The sequence below is a fragment of the Urtica dioica genome, chromosome 9 (assembly GCF_054948205.1).
Source record: "Urtica dioica subsp. dioica isolate 48M chromosome 9, U.dioica_male_clone48M_v1_H2, whole genome shotgun sequence".
Classification (NCBI taxonomy): Eukaryota; Viridiplantae; Streptophyta; class Magnoliopsida; order Rosales; family Urticaceae; genus Urtica; species Urtica dioica.
The window spans coordinates 8346854-8361817 of record NC_142764.1 but is presented as its reverse complement, the minus strand read 5'-3'; the positions used below and the strand labels follow the sequence as shown (position 1 = coordinate 8361817).

At 35.1% G+C, this 14964-nt stretch overlaps 1 pseudogene; it reads left to right on the top strand.

The window, feature by feature from the left end:
* Window positions 1-1379: 1379 nt before the first annotated feature.
* On the top strand, window positions 1380-3328 carry LOC149384814 (monolignol oxidoreductase AtBBE-like 13 pseudogene; annotated as a pseudogene).
* Window positions 3329-14964: the final 11636 nt, after the last annotated feature.

Below are 14964 nucleotides of genomic sequence, written 5' to 3'. Positions count from 1 at the left end.
ACGAGTGAGCTCGGTCATCAGAATCTCGCCAGTGAAACAGTTATGCGAGAAATCCAGTCTTTGGACTCGCCGGAGCTTCGAAATCCCGGAGCAGGAGGGTGTGGCAGCGGCGGATGTGGTGGAGGAGTCGTCGTCGGAGAGGTTTGGTGCGGCGGTGAGAGGGAAGGAGTTAGGGTTAAGGGAGGTTGTGGATGATAGAGATAGTTTAGGTAGTCTATTAAAGTTGGGCTATTTACTTAATAAAATGAAAAATGGACTAGTCACTTAATATTGGTTGGCTATTCTTCAAAATAGTCCATAAATTAATTAACTAAAAAATAGCATAGTAGGTCCCGCAATAATTTACTTTGTAATTAATTATTTTACTGCGAGTTTAATGGATTTTTTTTTAATAAAATTAAAATTTGGCTATTATTCAAAAAGAAAGTGAGTTATTTGGTTATAGGCCTAATTGCCCAAAAGATTAAATGGGCAAAGATTAAATGTGTAAGTAATATTGAATACTTTAGGTCTCGCTTAAATTGTTTCCAAAGCTCCATATATAGCCAGCTTGAAATACTTTGGCTTTGTTTATAAGCACTTTCTTTATAGAGCCAAATGGTGTCGTGAATAGTAAGACTTTGATAGCACGCGAAAGATAAAATAATTAAAGAAACTTATCCTTGAACTTTTATGATCTAATTGATAAACTCGAGTATTTTTACTTCTTAATACTCGTATATCGCTGTACCAGTAAGTTTAAAATTGACCAACTATAATTATATTCCCTTACATATATCATGATAAAAATACTCGTCTTCGAATTTATAATCATTTGCCCCCGTATCCGAACCGACCATTGAAGTTCCTCTTATGTTAACGACGACCTACAAAAATTAGGGAAATACTAGAGAAATATAAACATTCATGAAAAAATACGACCAAAATTAAAATGTGTAACATTTTTAAAACACGACTCTGTCTCAAACATAAATGGTAGCTTTACTTTTATTCCAGCGAAGAGAGAAAAGCATGGATAGCAAATTATCAAAGCTTAGTGGCAATTTTAAATAGTTTAAGTTAGTTTAACTACAACCATATAAGATTAGCTGTGGATAAATACGCTGGATTGCTTACAGACCATATAAGAGTGGATACAATATTATCAAATATGCATCAATTAGCTGAATTGCGCCATTCATATCTACCGATACGCGAAAATTTTGGCATGTCTGCGCGTCTGAATATTGCCCCTCCAACAACCCCATTATTGATTAAAATGAGACCTTTGAGCTAATTGATATTGCACCAACCAATAATTACCGCATAAGCAGGTCACACATAGCACATAGACCAAATTATTTGTATATATGTTGAGATAGCTCTAAGAACTGAAATCAAACAAAAAAATGAAACCAAGTAAAGTATCAACCAACCGCATGTTACTATCTTTCATTGTGCTTTTTCTGTCGTACGATAATTCACTGGCAGTTTCATCTTCAACAACTCTTAAGAATTTTGTCCAATGTGTGTCACTCAATTCTGACCTCTCCGTTTTGCCACTTCTAAATACGCTTTTCTTCCCTCAAAACAACACGCTCTTCACTTCCGTCCTTCAATCTACAGCTCAAAACTTAAGGTACTTGACACCGTCAGTTCCGAAACCGGACTTCATCTTCACACCCTTGTCCGATTCCCATGTCCAAGCCGCCGTTATCTGCTCGAAAAAGCTAAAAATACACTTGAGAGTCCGAAGCGGAGGCCACGACTACGAGGGTCTCTCGTATGCCTCCGAAATTGAGACACCTTTCTTTGTCCTGGATCTTGTCAATCTCCGCAGAATTGAGGTCAACGTTGAAAATAAAACGGCTTGGATTCAAGCCGGCGCCACGATCGGAGAAGTTTACTTCAGGATCGCTCAGAAAAGCAAAACCCTAGGCTACCCCGCCGGCCTTTGCACCACGCTTGGTATTGGCGGGCATATAACCGGAGGTGCCTACGGTTCCATGATGAGGAAATACGGCCTTGGGGCTGACAACGTGGCCGACGCTTTGATTGTTGACGCAGAGGGGAGAATTCTCAATAGGGAGTCCATGGGAGAGGATCTTTTCTGGGCGATCCGCGGCGGTGGTGGAGCGAGTTTCGGGATCATTTTGTGGTGGAGAATCAAGCTCGTCGCGGTCCCCGAAACTGTGACGGTCTTTACCATCACAAAAACCCTAGAGCAAGGAGCGACGAAACTTCTTCACCGATGGCAACGAGTCGTGGACAAGCTCGATGAAGATCTCTTTATTAGGGTCTTTATTCAAACCGCGAGCCTCGGGAAGAATACAACAGAAAGAACGATATCGACATCTTATCAAGGCCTATATCTCGGATCGGCCAGTAGACTCGTCCCAGTCATGCTCAAGGGGTTCCCGGAATTAGGGCTGACCATAAAGGAGGGAACTGAAATGAGCTGGATTGAGTCTGTCTTGTACATTGCTGGCTATCCCATTGGAACCCCGACCGAAACCTTGCTTCAAGCAAAAGCCACATCAAAGATCGCCTTCAAAGCAAAATCAGACTTCGTTAGATACCCGATACCTGACACTGCGCTCGAAGGCATTTGGAAGAGGTTTCTAAAAGACGATATTCCTCTCACGATATTGACACCTTACGGCGGAGCGATGAGCAGGGTTTCAGAGACCCAAATCCCTTTCCCTCACAGGAAGGGAACGATCTTCATGATCCAGTATTTGACTGCCTGGCTAGACGGCGAAAAGGGCACGGCAAAGCACGTGAAGTGGATGCAAAACCTGTACGATTACATGGCTCCTTACGTGTCTATGTTTCCAAGGGAAGCTTACGTGAACTATAGAGATCTTGATCTTGGGATGAACCAGAAGAATAGGACGAGCTATATAGAGGCGCTTAGTTGGGGCTACAAGTACTTTAAGTGTAACTTCGACAAACTCGTAAGGGTTAAAACCAAGGTTGATCCTACTAACTTTTTCAGGCATGAACAAAGCATTCCTGTTCTCCCTACGGACTCGCCTATTATATCTAGGAACAGCGAGGGAACACGCAATATTAAGCCATAAGTAAGATTGATATGCTTCTCTTTTAAATTATTCTTTTTTCTTATGTTTTTTTTTTCATTTAATTATCTGTTTGGATTTTGGAATTTCTCCTACCGTTAAGAATTGTATTAATAATTTCACTATTATTATGGATTGTATAATAAATGCACTATCGTAAGTTTTGTTTTGTGTTATTTTCTATTTTAATCTTCTTTCCCCTATCTATACGATTGGAGAATAACTGCACTAGACTTCGGTCACATATAATGAAGGAGTTTTCCTGTTTCAACGAAAGTATATGGAATAACTAGTTTTCATATATATTTTTTTTAATGGAATACGTTGAAAGAACTAAGCAGCAAGATAGTTGATATAGATTTATGTTAAGAAGAAATTGCATCAAATATCAAATCGGCATGTGACTACAATCAATTTTCAAATATTTAAGAGATAGTTTAACTCATGTCTATAACGTTTGCGTTTTGTAATTAAGCTAGAATTTAACATAGGAGATCTAAACTATGCCTATATCTCCCTTCTATTAATTTAATTTAAAATTTGTTACTCCCAAAAATCACAAATACCGTACTAAAACGAGGCTCGTGAACCCCGTAAAGATCAACTTGGTAAGAGGCCCATTAACCCCGAACAAATCTCAATCCTCACTCCGGTCATCACTACCATGGATATTCCCAGCAAGTCCAATAACCGCCGGTGAGACACCACCTAAAAAAACTCAACCTCTACATATTAACCTTTGCATTCTACCACAACACATCTTAATTTTCACAAGTAACATAGTATTCGAATTACCTCTCCTCACAAGATCCACATGCAAGACCTCGCTCATCGTGTCTGTATTATGATCTCATCAATTCCATAAGATGACTAACACTGGGAGTCGAGGGGGCATAGATAGATCCGTCTCCTTAGTCATTTCAGCATTATTGTTGTTGAATTGTGTCCGTCTGTAACATTGCCAGTTTCTTTTGATCCTTTTCTTTCCCCATATCGTCTTTTCATGTGCTTCAAAACCTTCCTTCCAATGGCCATAACGTTAACCTCCACCATTCCCGAGCCAACTAAGAATCATTTATGCTATCAAGGTAGCTATGTTAAATAATGTGAAAAGTACTTATTTATTTATTGTGTCATTTGATCACAGTTAATAAACAATTAATTGAGTAATTAAACCACCAAAATTCAAATATTTATTAATTAGATAGTCAATCTTTTATAAATTTTAAGTAAATAGCATGTGTTACTGTTTGGACATTTTTATAATTTCATATATGTCATTAGAGTCTTATGGTTATTTACAATTATTAACGACTATTTACAATAATTAATGTCTTTACAATCATATGGTTATTCATACAGCCAAATGTCTAGAGAGTTATAGTGTAGAGTTATGGTTTAAACCCTGAGTTTCATAAACATTACGTGCTTTTAACCTCGAATTTAAGTATGTCCTTTGGTGGTTTTAATGTTTTTGTTGTAAATTTAAGCTATTAGTAAGCAATATTCCATAAGGTTTTTAGTGTTATGGAACAAGCTAGTTTGAGAATAATAAGCAAAATTTGTATGATGTGTGAAATATAGTGGGACAAAAAAAGTCGAGAGGAAGATGAAAAAAAGACACAACATTACCCTTTATTCAGATATTACAACTAGAAGGATATACAGTCTGGGACTTACAAGTTCAGAATTTTTGAAATTTTGAAACTCAAACTCCATAAAAAAAAATAATAAAAAAAAAAATTTCCAAGCTATTCATTCATAAGCTACCAAATATCTATGTTAAATTATGTGGAGATTATTGTTATGCCGTCATTTTTATGACTTAAAAAATGACACTCCAGAATTAAAAAAAAAAACGACACATCAAGTCAATGCACGAGGCTCAAGGCCACAAGGCAAACAAGACAGGAAATAACTCCTTCTATCTTCTATTGGTATTACCGGCATTGATTACCAAAGTGCTCAAGTCAAACGCTCGAAACGAGGTTCCCGAAACGACTCGAGACCATGTCAACGAGACAATCCACAAATTATGTCTTGAGACCACATCAACAAGTCCCCTTTCAAGCCCACGAGATGACTCGAGCGTCTGCGCAAGACCACAAATCGAATTCACAAATCCTTACAACGCGACTCAAAATCAAGTCTACAAACTCACGCGCCAAAATCCAAAACAACACTCATAAGATATCACTCAAACGAGCTCTCAAAAGAGACTCTCGAAGCATGTTTTCAAGATAGACTCCTTGACAAATTTTAAAGACAAATCCATAAACATGACGACCCGGCTTACCAAAAAAAAATGACCACCCGGTCGGCCAAAAAAGAAGACCACTCGGCCGGCTTCACTCGGCCAAGACCATCCGGTCGTCTTCACTCGGCCAAGACCACCCGACCATCTTCACTCGGCCAAGACCACCCGGCCGTCTTCAATTGGGCAAGACCACTCGGCCTTCTTCACTCGGCCAGGACCACCCGGCCGTCTCCACCACTCAACCAAATACTTTCTACCAAAACCCTTGGCTCCTATAAATACCCTTTCCACGCACAACAGAAGGAAATTTTCTCTCAACTTGTCAAAAACTCTACAAACCACGACTTTCTCTCTCTGGAAAACATAGGGATGAGTACAAATCGTTCACCAAGAACACAATACAACACGACTAATGTTGAGCGTCGAAGCGTGGACCAAGGGAAAACCCTCTACGTCCCTCTAGATTCACGTTTTCGTGTGCTTAGGTGAAAGTACGAAGATTTAAAGACTGGCGAAGAACTCGAAGGACTTGAAGATTCAAGAACAACGAAGAACGTGAAGAGCATGAATAATGCAAAAGATCCCAAGACTCGAAAAATCAAGGACCTGGAGACCCGAAGATCCGAATAACTCGAACATGACGAGAGTGATAAACTGACAAATGCGAGAAACACGAAAGAGATTCATTGACGAGACGGAAACGACGAGAAGAGAATAACTTCACCAAACTCAACTTACGTGCAGTTATAGGTTCTTACCCTAGATCGAACCACGGACGATTTTTAGTGCTAACAATTATCATCGTGCCACGTGATCAATTATCATCGTGCATGTTTATGTTTCTCTTTTTCTTAAGTATATGATTTATGGTCATATATAGTGGAAATAACATAAATAAAATTGATGCATCATATTCAGTTTATGCATTATTAAGTATTATGTGCAAATGTTTAGTGTAAAATTATATTGTGTTAATATGTCATTTATTTAAAACTCATACGCTTTATTATTATTGTTTGACATATTATTAATTAATTAGATAATAGCCACATCATATATAACTTTAGCAAATTAATGATATATTATTTATATTTTGTTATATTGTTTAGCGATTTCTATGATCTTAATTAATTAGAGAGTAGTCACAACATCTTCAATTAACCTAGATTATATATTTAGAATTAAGATCAAAATAATAGTTGTGGTTAATCATATGATATATTATGGAATCCACCCACATGAATTTTGTAATATTTGTATGATTAATTATGATAAAATATCAAATTATATTTACTAGTTAACCCACAGGTATTAAGAAAATGAACATAATTTGATAGTTTTATCTTGATCGTGTGAATATATTAGAATTAGAACTTTAGCTCACATGCAAGTTTTATGTCTCTAGATTCATTAAGTAAAAACATGTTTTTACATTGGTAAAATATGATATAGATATTATCTTCAGAAATTGCAGCTAGTCAACCTATTAGTTACTCTGATGTAAAATGCGATGTCCCCGAACTCAAGGGTGACAAATTTAAGGTCTGGAAGGAGAGAGTTCTCTTTTAATTGGGATGGATGGATTTTAGGAAACATGAACCACCTGCAACCGCTGAGGTGAATACCCCAGATCAGATTGATCGTTTTGAAAAGTGGGAGCGATCTAATAGCCTATGCGTTATGTTCATAAAGACCAAAGTATCTGATGGGATAAGGGATTCTATTGAGCAATTTGACAATGTTTGTCTCTGATAAACAATTTGTCACTTCAGATAAGGCTTTCGCAATTACGCTCATCATGCAATTCCCATCCATGAAACTTGTAGATCTGGATTAAATCACTAAGATATTAGGCCTCGTTGGGCCTCATACATCTGAAATACGAGATGCCTATTTGATTTTAGCCGAATAAGAAAAAGTCCACACAAATAAAGAAGACTAGTAAAGGAGGGAAATCGACAAAGTCAAGGTCAGCCCAAAAACCTCGGTCAAATCTAGAGAAGCTACAATGTCCACAGGAAGAAGAGACGATGTGGAGCGAATATATAAATGGATAGGATAACTACTACAAACACATCATCACCTCGTCTTGAGGATCTTAGATTTCAAACCTCTTTATTTTATCTATAAATAGTATGTAATAGAGAATTTTATTTACATGACTATTATCATCACACACGCAAAGCCTAATAATTTTCAATATCTTACATTATTATTCCAAGTCAGTTTAGTAAAAAGCGTTTTCTTTTTGCAATCTTTTTCTGGTTTTTTTCCTAGCTCTTGTTCTTTAATCTGAGTATCATCGACGTGAATTCGAGGTCCATGAATTATAAATAAATCGATTTTTCTTGATTGTTTTGATTTCGGTTTTCTGACCTAAACAAAGCTTTCAGGGATAGAAGGTATGCGTCATCATAACATGCGCACGAGGGATATTGTTGCTCAATTAAAAACTTTAGATGTAGATATATCATAAAACTTTCTTGTTAACTTAATTTTATTCACTTTGCCCCAACAATGGCCTTTTTAAGATTTTTTATAACACACATAAGAATAAATGGTAAGTTATTGCACTTTTGACCATGTGTTTTCACGAAAAGAGAATGCTGGCCACGGAAGACGGTGAGAAAAAGAATCTGACTTTCTCTTAAATGAATAAAAAAAATATTGTGCCAAAGACAAACGTAAAATACCTGTCAAACCGAACACTAAGAAAGAGTCAAAGTGTTTCTTTTGCAAAAAGAAAGGACACATGAAAAAAGAATGCTCTAACATAAAAAAAAATTGCATGACAAGAAAGATATTCAACTTTTGTTTATATGTTATGAATCAAATCTAACAAATGATTTTCTCTTGTTCCATGTCTCAAATATCTTGCAGGATATGCAAAACCTTTGGAAGCTAGTGGGAAGTGAGCAAAACATTAATTCCGGAGGTAGGATGAGCTCACACGTAGAGGCTATCGATTTCTTGCAGTTTGGTGTTAAGCAGTGGCTTTATTTGGAGTTTAGAGAAAACCTTTTATGCTCCTAGTTTTTCAAGGAATTTAGTTTCAGTTTTAAGACTTGTGCACTTTGGTTTTGACTTTAACTTTTTGTATAATAGTTTACATTATTGAATAAATCCGAAATTGTTGGATATGATACATTATCTGATGGTTTTTATTCAATTACATTGCAAAATAACGTTGCTTATAACTCCTTGAATGCTACTGTTTGGTTGAAGTGTTGTATTATTAATGAAAATTCTTCTCTATTATAGCACCGAAGATTGGTTCATATCTCCATTTTAAGAATTAAAAGGTTGGTGATGAAGGAATACTTAGTGCTCTTGATTTTACTGACTTTGAGACTTGTGTGGATTACATTAAGGAAAAGCAAACAAACAAGTCTAAAAAGTGTGCAAAGAGAAGTACTGAGTTGTTAGAATACATACAGATATTTGTTATGACATGGATGCAAGTAGTCAAAAATACTTTATCACCTTCATTGATGATTTCTTACGATATATGAATCTCTAGTTACTTTGTTCTAATGACGAAGCTTTCGACGTATTTAAAGTTTTCAAGGCTGGAGTAGAGAAACAATGTGGTAAATAAATCATGATAGTGAGATCAGGTAGAGGTGGAGAGTATTATGGTCGATACATAAAGAGTGGAAAAACACATGGACCATTGCAAAGTTTCTTCAATAACGTGGGATTGTTGCCCAATATACTATGCCTGGTACTCCGAATCATAATGGTGTATCAGAAAGAAAAAACCGAACTTTAATGGGCGTAGTGAGAATTATGAGGAGTAACATAAAACTTTCTCAATTCTTGTGGACTAAAGCACTAAATACGGCGGTGTATATATTAAATTGAGTTCCAACCAAGGCTGTATTAAATACGTCTTTTGATTATTCAAAGGTTGAAAACCCAATTTGCGACATACACGCGTTTAGGGATACCCGTCCAAAGTGAGAATTTATAATCCACTAGAAAATAAACTAGACCCTTGGACTATCAGTGGATATTTCATTGAATATGCCAAAAATTCTAAAGGTTATAGATTCTATTGTCCATCTCACAGTACTAGGATAGTGAAATCAAGAAATGCAAAATTTCTTAAGGATGACTTGATAAGTGGGAGTGATCAATTGCATGATTCAGTCTCTGCTTTGGATCACAATGAAGCTCGACATTTTAGTTCAAGTCATAGACTAATTATCATACACACTCCTGTTGTTGAAATTCCACAAGCTAATATGATCAAGTTGTTGATCAAGATCAGATTGAACAACCAATCGAACAACATGTTGAACAACAAGATCTCTGAGAGAATGGTGAAGCAACATTGAGAAGATCTACTAGAATTAGAAGATTAGCAATCCCAAGTGATGATGAAGTGTATTTGCAAGAAATTGACAACCGTTAGGAATTCTTGTCCACGAGAGATAATAAATAAATGATTACTAAATAGAATAATGGTTTAATTTATCAGCATCATATGAATAGTGAGTTGTGGTCAGAATATCAGAATCAATATCAACTATCATCCGTAGCCTCCGTATTAAATTGAGTCATGTGCAAGGCACCTGAGTTCAGGCGGTGAGCTAAAACATGGTCGATGACTGAAACATGTCTGGATTGCTGTATCTAAAGTAATATATGCGGAACACTAGTGAAGGTTGATCACGATGTGCGAGCATTCTGCACTTGTGGTAAGTGTACGATCCGGACATATTTTGGTTGTAGATTTTTCGTTTAAGTACCATTATGACACACTAACCGAGGTCACTATGATGGTCACAGTGAGACTTGATCTAAATCCCGAAGTGATCATAGACACTGGATCATGCTACCGTGCCCTTTGACTCATTCGCTAAAAGGCTACTATCATGCTAATCACATCATATGTCTAGGGAGTTTCGGAGCATTATTCGAGTGGGAAATGGTTGACGGATACGGAATCCAGCCTTCCTGAAAGAAGTCAATATTCACTCACCTAAGGGTTGATTCCAGAACCGATAGATTTCCGGCACTTCCGAAGTTTGTACGTTAGGAAGAATCTTTCGCTGGGGAAGCAACAATTCTTAAGGTATATATGTATCAAGAAATGTATAACGGATTAATTGACCTTTCTCGTTACAGGTTGAATCTGGAGGATCTTGATCAAGTACTGACTATATCAGTGGACACTTGTCACGATGAGTAAATATAATTATAGTATAAAGGAAAGTTTAGTCATGGCGTACCTAGGTAAAGTTGGACCAAGACTAGACAAATAAATGTGGAAACTCGAAAAGACTTTTTTGTCTTTTCATCGAATTCGTTAAGCTTCTATTACTAGGTCCATAGTCCCCGATTCGGCTTCGATAAGACGAATAAAGAACCTCTAATACTAATGTTTCATTATTATAATCTCACAAGCTGTAATTGTGATTGACATCATCAATTCTGAAGTATGGGTATTTCATTAATCTAATAATTATTTATAGTAGTATTAATTATTTAACATTTGATCAAGTAAATAATTAGTCAATTACTTATTTGTTTATTGTTGGACCAAGTAAATAAATAATTAATTAGGTTTTAAGCAATTGGGCCTAGCACTAAATGAGGTGGACAAATTTTAGGGTTTCGGGCATTGCGATTTGTGCTAAAACCCCTTGGCCTTGTGTCATAAAATTCGTCCATACCATATTGGTAGTCACCAATATTTTATCTTTAGTTGTTTAAATAAAGGAGATTGAAATTTTTTTAAAAGGAAATAAGATATTGTCCTTTATTCTCTCTCATGTATATTAGGAGAGAATAATATTTAAAAAAAAATAAGATATTGTCTTTTATTCTCTCTCATGAATATTAGGAGAGAATAATATTTAAAAGGAAATAAGATATTTCCTTTATTCTCTCATCATTAAATATTCTTTATTTAAATATAAAATAAAATCTCATAGATATTGATCTGATGGCTAAGAGAGAAAGTAGGATTCATGAGATGAGATCCAAGGGATAGGATTTGATTCACTAGGGTGAACACAATTAAAGGAAATAATATATTTTGGAAACTACCAAGAGTATATCCTTTGCACTACTATAAATAGGGGGTTCATGAGAAGTGAAAAATACACTTTCACACTAGCAAATTTCGTCCAGCTTCTCTCTAGTGTGGCCGACTTCTCTCTCTCTCTCTCTCCCATTTGAATTTCTCTATTCCGTTATTAGAAAATAAGAGTGAGATCTTGAAAACAACATTTGTTTCTTGATCGTGTGAGATTAAAGAGTGTGGTCCCACGCCGTATTTCTTTATTCGTCTGAAAATTACGTTTCGGAAGACTACGGTGTCATCAAGAGGAGTAAAAGGATCTGGAAACTTGAAGAAGGAGATCAAGACATTCAAAGACGAGGATCTGAAAGCTTGAAGAAGGTGATCAAGGCGTTTGAAGATGGATTGAGAAAGCTTGAAGTGTCTGTTCGTGAGCCCAATCCGTAAGTTCTCTATGAACCTTGTTCTTTGTTCTTATTGGTTGCTTGACATGTTTGAATGTTTGCGTTATTTAATTAATAAAGTAAATCTAGATCTTGTTAGATAACCATACTTTTAATTAGGTATTGTTAGTTTAATTAATTTATTCCGCAACTTACAGGATTATCAAGGTGAGCACATAATTACAACAAGTGGTATTGGAGCGATTGTTCGTGTCCGATACCGCTCGTGTTTCTCCAATAAGTGGTATCAGAGCGATTGTTCGTGTATGATACCTACTTACCTTTTCCAACAAGTGGTATCAGAGCGATTGTTCGTGTCTGATACCACTCGTTCGTCACCAACAAGTGGCATTAGAGCGATTTTTCGTGTCTGATATCCTACGTGCTTCACCGACGAGTTGTGTCGGAGCAATCGTTGTGTCTGATAACCCCCTCGTTTCCCAATAACAACAACATTGGAGTCGAGAATGATCTTGAAACGTTTTAACAAGTAGTAAGTTCTAACGAATCTAACTTATGGCACAAGGCCATGATTGAGGAGATGAACACTATGGGAACTAATCAACGCTAGGACGTCATCGAGTTGCCTAATGGTATAAAAGTCATTGGATGCAAACATATATTTAAAACAAAGAAAGACTCACATGGAAACATCGAGGCACATAAGACAACACTTGTTGCCAAAGGGTTTACTCAAAGAGAAGGAATTGAATACACAGATAACTTTTATCTTGTATTGAAGAAAGATTCTCTTCAAACGATTATGGCATTTGTAGCTAACTTTGATTTTGAGCTACATCAAATGGATGTGAAAATGGAAGTTCTTAACAGAGATCTAGTGGAACAGGTTTACATGAAACAACCTGAAGAATTCTCATCTAGTGATGGTGAGAATATAGTTCTCCAGCTTAATAAATCTATCTACGGTTTAAAACAAGCATCCCCGTCAATGCTATTTAAAGTTCGATGATATCATCACTTTATTTGGTTTTGAATAGAACATCATGGATCAATTTATATACCAAAATATTAGTGGGAGTAAGATATGTTTCCTTGTTTGCATGTGGATGATATTTTGTTTGCAACTAATGATCATATAATGGTATATGAGGTGAAATAATTTCTTTCAAAGAACTATGAAAGATGTGGGTGAGACATCTTATGTCATTAGCATTAAGATCCATAGGGAAATATCACGAGGCATTTTGAGTTTTTCAAGGAACAAAAGATTGCATGCTTATGTTTAAACGGACCGATGAATTGGAGGTGGTTGGTTGGCTACTATAACACTGATTTCGCTGGCTGCATTGATTCAAAAAATCAACTTCATGATATCTTTTTATGCTAGCTGGTGGAGCCGTGTCTTGAAGAAACACCAAGCACACATTGACTGATACTTCCACCATGGAGGCTGAGTTCGTATAGTGTATTGAGGCTACATCTCATGGTCTTTGGTTGAAGATTTTCATATATGGGCTTAGAGTTGTAGACTCTATTTCTAGACCACTAAAGTTGTACTATGATAATTCAATTGTTGTTTTTATGGCTAAAAATAACAAAAGTGGTAGTCGAAGTAAACACATTAACATCAAGTATCTATACATAAATTGGTCATCCAACACATTAGTCCAAACTCGATGATTGTCGATCCTTTGACTAAAGTGAGGCCACCAAAGAAATTCAAGACATGCATAAATCATGGGACTTGGTTCCGTGATGTAATATTTCGTTGTATGGTACATTATGTTTTTAAACTCTTATTTAGTTTGATATTTTCTCATATGGTTGTGCACATACATATAAATTTATTGAGAAATTTTGTTTGCGTGGACGTAGAATAAACATATAGTTTATTCATTAAAGAGTAACTCGCCAAAGCCGGAATCCGAAGCTTATCGAAAAATGAAAGTTATTTTGAGGATCTTCTAAGCTCTCGCTCTCACCATGAGATGGTATTGGTTTTCTAAATGTGTGAATTAACTTAGGGACTCCAAAATATTTATATTTATAGCCTCATAATCATCAATGGGCAATATCACAATCCCACTATTGTATGTAATTTCTTGATTTCGACCATTAATTTGAACGCGATTTTGACCATTAATGTGAGCGATTTTTAGTTGATTATTTGCATATATATATATATATATATATATATATATATATATATATATATATATATGTGTGTGGAAGATTATTTTGTTTTATCAATTTTATTAATTATAAAGAATCAAGGAATATTCTTACCGTGTCTTCTTTTTTTTTCTTTTTTTTTTATTAAAGTGTTATTATAATTTACAATTTTTTTGTAGTTAGACATTTCATGTTTTTTAAAACAGTAAAAATATATACTATTTATTTTTAGAAATTATTATTCATTGCTTATTATTGTCTTTTTATTAAAGTACATATTATTATAATTTACAACTTTTTTTTGGTAATTATACATCTCATGTTTTTTAAAAACAGTAAAAATATATACTATTACAGAACTAATTACTCCATGGTTAAGTATAGGAGACATGTCCCACCAATGATTTTGAATTCATTTTGTGATGCACATTCAGCATGGCATACTATCTATTGATAGACCATTATTATTTAAATTAACAGATTAAATAGATTAGTGTAGCTAATGTACTCGACCTTTTTGAAAGATTAACCAAAATTAATTACATAAATATACTAATATACCATTTGAATGAAGATTTAAATAAAACAAACCTCCACACGTTGTCTTTTGTAAATAGAAAAATAAAAAATAAATTATAATAAACGTCATTAGTATAATATTTTTTTATTTTATATTGAACTTTATTTATTTAAATTAATCTATACATCTTTCTTTAGTTTTGTTTATTGCTTTTAATTTGCACTTGTATGGATGACAAAATCAGAATGATTAGTTGATTATGATACGTGTATAAATTTATGCAAAATAAAAACATTTTGTAATTCGTCAATCTTAAGCGACTTATTACGAGTAAATTTTTTTCAATAACATGAGTTTTAATTTTTACATCACTTACATTACATGCTGTGATGCTTGCATTCTGAAGGCTAATTTATCAATTTTCCGTTTGAATTGCATTTTTTATTTTTACATAATTTTTCGAATGATAAGTGAAATGGACAATTTAAACGACATTTTAACTTCCATTAGAAGGTGAAAAA